At 45.4% G+C, this 8144-nt stretch overlaps 1 pseudogene; it reads right to left on the bottom strand.

Annotated features, from left to right (window-relative positions):
* Nucleotides 1-276: 276 nt before the first annotated feature.
* On the bottom strand, nt 277-377 carry LOC141152767 (U2 spliceosomal RNA; annotated as a pseudogene).
* Between the last annotated feature and the right edge of the window lie 7767 nt (nt 378-8144).

Below are 8144 nucleotides of genomic sequence, written 5' to 3'. Positions count from 1 at the left end.
ATTCTTGCATTCTCGCATTATTCCATTGTCCCAATGTTCCATTGCCACCTAACAATGGGACAATGGAATAATGCAAGAATGGAAGAATGGAACAGACATGTCATAATGGGCTCCTGGCTTTTATCTAGCTGTTCTGCAGCAGTCAGCTTCAGTCTGTAGGGAGCCTACAGACTGGGAAGCTGGAGGGAATGCTGCTCGTTTGTTCAATAATTAGTTAACCTCTCTACCCCCCACACTTCCTGGTCTTGAGGCGCGTGGGACATTAGGGGGGAGAGGAGAATGTGTGAAAATAGGTGGATGTATAGGGTACGTATCAGGTATTAAACTGATAAGAAAAGATACTACTCTTGATCTTAGCCAAAAGGCCGAGAAGCGATTACCTGAATTGGTTTTGGCCTATGCCTGCACCCTGGCCCCAAGAAGGCACCCATTGTAGGGATAGGGACAAAGACTCCCATTAGGAAGACATGTTGTTCATCAATACACACCTTAAAACCCACAACTATTCAGCTTGTTGCTGATGCACCCCACACATTTTTAATCTTCTTAAGTCCACCTATTTTCACACATTCCCCCCCCCCCCCAATGTCCCACGCACCTCAAGACCGGGGGGTTGGGGGGTAGAGAGGATAACTAATTAATGAACAAACGAGCAGTGGTCCCCCTGCTTCCCAGTCTCATAATGTGTCATAATGAGCTCCTGGCTTTTATCTAGCTGTGCTGCTGCAGCCAGCTTTAGTGATGAGCGAGCATGCTCGCTACTGCTCGGTGCTCACCCGAGCATCTCACTACTCGAGATGCTCGGCACTCGCCGAGTATTTCCGGGGTTTCTCGGCGGGAGCTTGGGTCTCCTCCCTGCATGTATGGCGCTCTTTACAGAGGCAATGAACATGTAGGGATTGCCTGCCACTCACTGTAATGCCGTAGCCATGTTGGTTGTGACATTACAGTGATTGGCTGGCCGCACAGCGTCATCAGGTCTGTATCAGACCTGGCGCCGCCATGCTCGTCACAATCACTCCGGAATCAGACAGAGTAGGGAGAGCGGCTGCTGAGCTAGGGAGAGATTTGCTTGCTTCTAGTTAGTGTAGGTGTACCAAACTATATTAGAGACACATATCCATCTCAACAAACAGTCCTTCTGAGGACTAATCCATCTGCAGAGATATCAGGCAGGCAGTGTATATACACATGTGACGCGCCCCCTGGGCCGTGTGGTACTCTTTGCCGGGCCGGTCGTTGCTTGGGGAGATGTCACAGTGGCGGTGACCCGGCCCGTGACCCAGGGCTTTCAGTAAAAAGGGGATTTTATAGTTTTGATGTACAAAGTTCGTGACGCCGCCTGTGGCATGTGGCTAAAGGGGGCCGCCACTGCGGAGCAGGTCCTCTGGAGCTGATGTTAGTGCAGCAAAGCTGGTGTGGCTCTCCACAGGTAGAGCTTAGCTCCAGGGCAGTGTAGATGTTATAGGTGATGCTGGGCGTTGTAGTGCAGGGGTTGATGGCGCAGCAATAATCAGTCCACAACTTAATGGCGGTTTCCTCTTATCTTTACTGGCGGTGATTAGGCAAACCGGGACTAGGGTACTGGCTAGAAATGGAAGTCCAGGCAGCCTGGAAGCAAGTAAGGAATCCACCTCACCAGGTGAAGTTGGAGGCCTTCCCTTTCCACTAATCTCTTTGGCCCTGCTGCTTGTAGCTGTGTGGTGGCCCTCGTCCCTGAGTGCAACGTCTTTGTGCTCACCCGTATGGCAGGCAGCTCGGGCCTTGCTGATGCGTCGCTCCCACGTGGCGGTGCTGGGCCCTGCGGTGCTGCTGAGCCTCCGGGCATCTGCTGGGGCCAGGAGACCTGCAGTCTCCTGCCCTCCGGTTTCTGCTGCTGGGCCTTCAGTGCCCCACAGCCTCGGATTCCCATGTCCGGTTCCTCTGTGTTGGTTCCTTCTGGGGTGAACTGCCGCGCAGCTCCACTCCCCAGCTCCTCTCTCGTCGATGTCCTCACTTCAACTCCTCACACTAAGTCTAACTAACCCCGCCCCCAGATCCTAGTTGCCAAGGGGAGGAGCTCCCCTTGCTGGTCTGGAGCCAGGACAGTGTTGCATGCTTAGCAAAACCTAATTAGGGGACCCCTTCTTGCTACCAGGCATGGCATCACCTCTTGTGAGGGAGGCAATGCCACTGTGGCAACTGGACCCCTGGGGTACCACACATGCAGGCAGGGTATATAGCAGACTGCAGTGCACATAACACAAGAGGCTCCATTCCAGTTTTGTCTACTGCTGCTGTTAGATATTTCTATAAAGAGGCACAGGACTCAGGGGCCAGGAGTAATTTTTTTTTGGATCTTAATCCGCATTATTTGCTTAAAAAGCAATCCAGAGAACACCGTTGTTCTGCGCCATTTGCTTGTTGGCACTGCAGAATACAGCCAGGTCCTTTCCATATTACAGCGCTAAAAATCCAGCTATTTAAAACTGTGGTTTGTCCATCACACGGATCACATATAATTGCGCTGAAAATACTACCATTTCTGGCATCCAGTTGTTTCTGTGTGTCAGTGAAGCAATTGACCCCAGTTTGTTGTTCTAAATAGTTGCCTACAGGCCAGGTATTTAAAACTGTGTTTTCTCCGTCACACGGATCACATATACGTTTTCAGAAAATACTGCCATTTCTGGCCCCCATTAAAAATTTTTTTCAGTTTCTCAGTGAAGCAATTGACACCAGTTTGCTGTTCAAAATAGTTACCTCCAGACAAGGTATTTAAAACTGTGGTTTGTCCGTCACACGGATCACATATATGTTTTCAGAAAATATTGCCATTTCTGACCTCCATTAAAAATTTGTTTCAGTGTGTCAGTGAAGCAATTGACAGCAGTTTGCTGTTCAAAATAGTTACTTACAGGCCAGGTATTTAAAACTGTGTTTTCTCCGTCACACGGCTCACATATACGTTTTCAGAAAATACTGCAATTTCTGGCCTCCATTAAAAATTTGTTTCAGTGTGTTAGTGAAGCAATTGACTGCAGTTTGATGTTCAAAATAGTTACATACAGGCCAGGTATTTAAAAGTGTGGTTTGTCCGTCATACGGATCACATATACGTTTTCAGAAAATACTGCCATTTCTGGCCTCCATTAAAAATTTGTTTCAGTGTGTCAGTAAAGCAATTGACACCACTTTGCTGTTCAAAGTATTTACCTACAGGCCAAGTATTTAAAACCGTGGTTTGTCCGTCAGATGTATCACATATACGTTTTCAGAAAATACTGCCATTTCTGACCTCCATTAAAAATTTGTTTCAGTGTGTCAGTGAAGCAATTGACAGCAGTTTGCTGTTCAAAATAGTTACCTACAGACCAAGTATTCAAAACTCTGTTTTCTCCGTCACACGGATCACATATTCGTTTTCAGAAAATCCTGCCATTTCTGGCCTCCAATAAATTTTTTTTTCAGTGTCTCAGTGAAGCAATTGACACCAGTTTGCTGTTCAAAATAGTTACGTACAGGCCATGTATTTAAAACTGTGGTTTGTCCGTCACACGGATCACATAAACGTTTTCACAAAATACTGCCATTTCTGACCTCCATTAAAATTGGTTTCAGTGTGTCAGTAAAGCAACTGACACCAGTTTGATGTTCAAAATAGTTACCTACAGGCCAGCTATTTAAAATTGTGTTTTCTCCACCACACGGGTCACATATACGTTTTCAGAAAATACTGCCATTTCTGATGTCCATTTAAAATTTGTTTCAGTGTGTCATGAAGCAATTGACTCCAGTTTGCTGCTGCTGCTTGCGCTAGAAATGTTGCCTTTTAGGCTCGTGGAGATGGAAGCATTCCGCAACCTCATGGCAGAGGGCCATTCCTCGGTACTCGGTCCCCATCCGCCACTATTTCTCCCGGTGTGCCGTCCTCGCATTACACAAGCACGTGTCCCAAAACATTAACCGTTCCCTCAACAACGCAGTTACCGGGAAAGTCCACCTAACCACGGACACATGGACAAGTGCTTGTGGGCAAGAACGGTACATCTCACTGACGGCACACTGGGTTAACATAGTGGAAGCCGGGACCCAGTCGGACCTTGGGATGGAACACATCCTCCCGACGCCAAAGATCGCAGGCCCTGGGTCAATCAGGGTTGCCCCCACAGTCTACAGCTCCTGCACGTTATCCTCCTCAGCCTCATCCTCCTCTTCAGCCTCCATCTCCGAAATGACCACATCAGTCACAAAAGGGAAGCACTGCAGCACTGCGTCGGCCAAGCGGTAACAGGCTGTGGTGAAGCTAATATTCTTAGGTGACAAACCGCACAATGCTGAAGAGTTGTTGACAGCTCTGAAAGAGCAGGCAGATCTGTGGCTTACACCGCTGAACCTACATCCAGGCATGGTCGTGTGTGACAATGGCTGGAACCTGGTGGCGGCTCTGAGGCGAGGCGAGCTCACACACGTACCATGCCTGGCCCATGTGCTTAACCTCGTGGTTAAGCGGTTTGTCAAATCCTATCCGGAGCTACTGGATCTGCTTGTCAAAGTACGCCGCCTGTGTGCCCTGTCACCTACAGCTTCTGCCGCCCATGCCGTGCTTCAGCAGCGTTTGCAGCTTCCGGCTCACAGACTGGTGTGTGATGTCCCCACGCGTTGGAACTCTACACTGCAGATGTTGGGAAGGATTTGTGAGCAAAAGAGGGTAGTTGTTGAGTACCACCATCAACAAGGCCGTCGATATTCAGTTCAGGCTCCACACATAAGACCTCAGGAGTGGACATGGATGTCAGACATATGTACCATCCTCCAAAACTTTGAGGACTCCACCAAGATGGTGAGCGGCGATGACGCCATAATTAGCATCACTATCCCTCTTCTCTGTCTTCTGAAACGCTCTCTGCTCACAATCAAAGAGGATGCATTGCAGGAGGAGCACGATGAGATGGAGCAAGGAACCATACAGGGTGATTACCCACAGCCCAGCCTCATCTCATCCCAACGTGGATTGGGTGACAATAAGGAAGAGGAGGAGGAGGAAGAACAGGAGCTAGTTTCATGCGCTATAGACGGTACTACCTGAACAACTGTCATCCCTTCTGTTCAGTGTGGATGGCCAGAGGACAGAGAGGAGGAGGAGGAGAAGGAGAAGGAGAGCATGGTCACTAGTCCTTTTGGTGAGGACACGAAAGTCTTGCCTGTTAGCTATCTGGCACGCATGGCTGAGTTTATGTTACGCTGCCTTTCCCATGACCCTCGCGTTTTCAAAATTTTGGGTGACAGTCATTACTGGTTGGTGACACTTCTAGACCCACGCTACAAGGAGAACTTTATATCTCTTATTCCTGAGGCGGACTGGTCTATAAAAATGGGGCAGTACCAGAAGGCCCTTGTTGCGGAACTATTAAAAAAATTCCGATCTGAAAATGCTGGCGGCAGAGGTCATAGTTCTTTGGACAACCAAGGAGTACAGCCAAGAGAGACACAACTCCAATCCAGCAGAGGCAGGGGAACACTGTCAAAGTTCTGGGAGAATTTGCTCAGCACCTCCCATTACACAAGCCCTGAGGCGCGGGGTACTCTCACAAGGAGTGCAAAGTTTGGGAAGATGCTGAGGGAGTACCTTGCCGACAGTACCAACGTCCTCCGTGATTCCTCTGTTCCTTATAATTATTGGGTATCCAAGATAGATACATGGAATGAACTGGCTCTCTACGCCTTGGAGGTCCTGGCCTGCCCTGCTGCCAGCTTTCTATCAGAGCGGGTTTTTTTTGTTTTTTTTACAACATCATTTTTATTAGGATTTTCAAAAAAGGAAAAACATATAAAGACAGATGAACAAAACCAAAATGAGACATTAATCAGGAGCCCATCCGCAGATCAGGCACATTGTATAAGCAATAAATTGTTGTGATTAGCCGGCACGACAAATAAACAAAGATTAAATATTAACAACTTAAAGTCATCATTGTCAACAATACAAAAGGAATTAGATGCAGATAATTAATTCGTTCTGATTATCTCCCATATTTTAGTTTACGCGTAATAGTCCTAAGTTGTTGTTTAGATCCTCTAGTATATACCATTCTGTAGAAGTGAATGGTTCGACAATTTTATTTTGTTCAATCAGAGAGCAACATGTTATAATAAACTGTTTCCATTTTGATAGAAATTTGCAAGCTTGTTGCTCCTTGTTACTAAGGGCATCTAGTTGTTTTATTCCCATAAAGTGTTTCAATTGGATTATCAGCTCTGCTATTGAGGGGAATGTTAGGGTCTAGCCAATGTTTGAGTAGCTGTTTTTTTGCCAAGAAGAGTAGAGTGTGGAGCAGTTTTGGGGGGCCTTTTTTTTGTAAGGATTCTCGTAGTTGCTCCAATAATGTAGTAGTGCTAAGTATGGAGAGAGAGTACCCTGGACCCCATATAGTATGAATCAAATCTGAAACCTGATCCCAATATACTGTTGAATCGGTGCAGGACCATAAGCCATGCAAAAGGTCAGGGTATGGATGATGACATTTAGGGCATGCAATTAGTCTATTCGATAATGGATCTTTTTTCGGTATATTAAAGGCGTATATGGCTCCATGTATTATTTTATATTGGGTTTCTCTCCATGTTTCATTTATAATGTATTTTCTAAATACCTTCCAGCCTGATCTGATCTTAATGGGAATTTCAACGTCTTTCAATTTTGAGGGTACCTGTTGGAGATAGTAGAATGACATCCAATTCATTTTGGGAGGTCTCGAAAGTAACATCCCTTAAGTTTGACATAACGGAAAGTCTGATTTGTTCATATTGGAAGCCATGTTGGAGAGGTAGACCATATTTACCCTTAATCTCTGGGTATGTCAACCATCTCTGATCGGTAGGGTGGAGGAGATAAGATATGTTATCTATACCAGCCTGCTGCCATTTCTAGAATAATTTGTTTTCAATGCCCTGAGGGAATTCGGGATTCCGCCATAGTGGCAGGTGCTTAGAAATTCTGAAAGAAAGGCCATATTTCTTCCTAACTGCTTTCCAAGCACAGATGGTGTCTTTAAAAGTTACAGATTTTTTGATTGCTAGGGGTAGGGAAGTATAACGAGAGTGTAGAAGTGCGGTCAACTTGAAGGGGTAAGCGTAGTCCGATTCCAACGAGTAATCAGAGTATGTATGTCTTTCATGGAGCCAGTCAATTATGTAGCGAAAGAGGCAGGCAAGGTTATAATTCCTGATGCTTGGAAAATTGATGCCACCATCGTCTTTGGAGGACATAAGTTTGTCTAGATTAATCTTAGGACGTTTTCCCTTCCAGATAAAATGACTGAAGGCCCTGTTGAGTGCAGTTTCGTCAGAGTTTTTCAGTAGCAATGGTGGAGTTTGGAGTTGATACATAATTTTAGAAGTACTGATCATCTTGACCAAATGTGCCCTACCCAAAAAAGACAAGGGCAATCCTGCCATGTCTTCAATTGATTAGTGATTTTTTTTAATCGGGGGGGGGGGGGGGGATAATTTAACGTGTACAAAGTAGATGGCAAACGACCTATTTTGATGCCCAAGTAAGTGATATGTGATATGAGAGGGAGGTATAGTTATATCATTAAAAGATCCTTTTGGGCAAAGTTTTATTCCTTTTTCAGTTAATGGTAGTAATTCACATATTTTAGCATTTATTTTAAACCCAGAGTAAGTACCGAAATTTTTAAGTAAATCCATAACCAGAGGTAAATGCAGGATGGGATCCGACATAAACAGAATGATATCGTCTGCAAAAAATGCCGCCTGAATTGATATTTTAGTTACTTGGATGCCTGAGAAAGTTTTAGGGTCCTATAGAATACGAACTAAGGGTTCTAGTGCTAGGTTAAAAAGTAGGGGGGGCAAAGGACAACCTTGTCTCGTTCCCTTTTCAAGGGAAAATGGGATCGCCTTGAGTTATTTTGTTAAAGATCGATACTAATAATGGGGAAACCTCTTCCCTTAAAGATTTAAAGAAATCAGAGGTGCATCCATCTGGTCCAGGGGCTTAGTTTGGTTTCAAATTTCTAATTGTTTTAGTAATCTCTTCCAATGAGATAGTTTTAATTAATATTTATTTTTGTTCATCATCCTCCCTGATTTGTTGCCAAACCTATAAAAATATACTTCTGTTTGAGATAAGTGGAATT

Source organism: Phyllobates terribilis, unplaced genomic scaffold, assembly GCF_046119375.1.
Source record: "Phyllobates terribilis strain yellow unplaced genomic scaffold, ASM4611937v1 Scaffold_6__1_contigs__length_29720123, whole genome shotgun sequence".
NCBI lineage: Eukaryota > Metazoa > Chordata > Amphibia > Anura > Dendrobatidae > Phyllobates > Phyllobates terribilis.
Note: the sequence above shows the minus strand (reverse complement) of the source record. Positions and strands in the feature narration are given on the sequence as shown.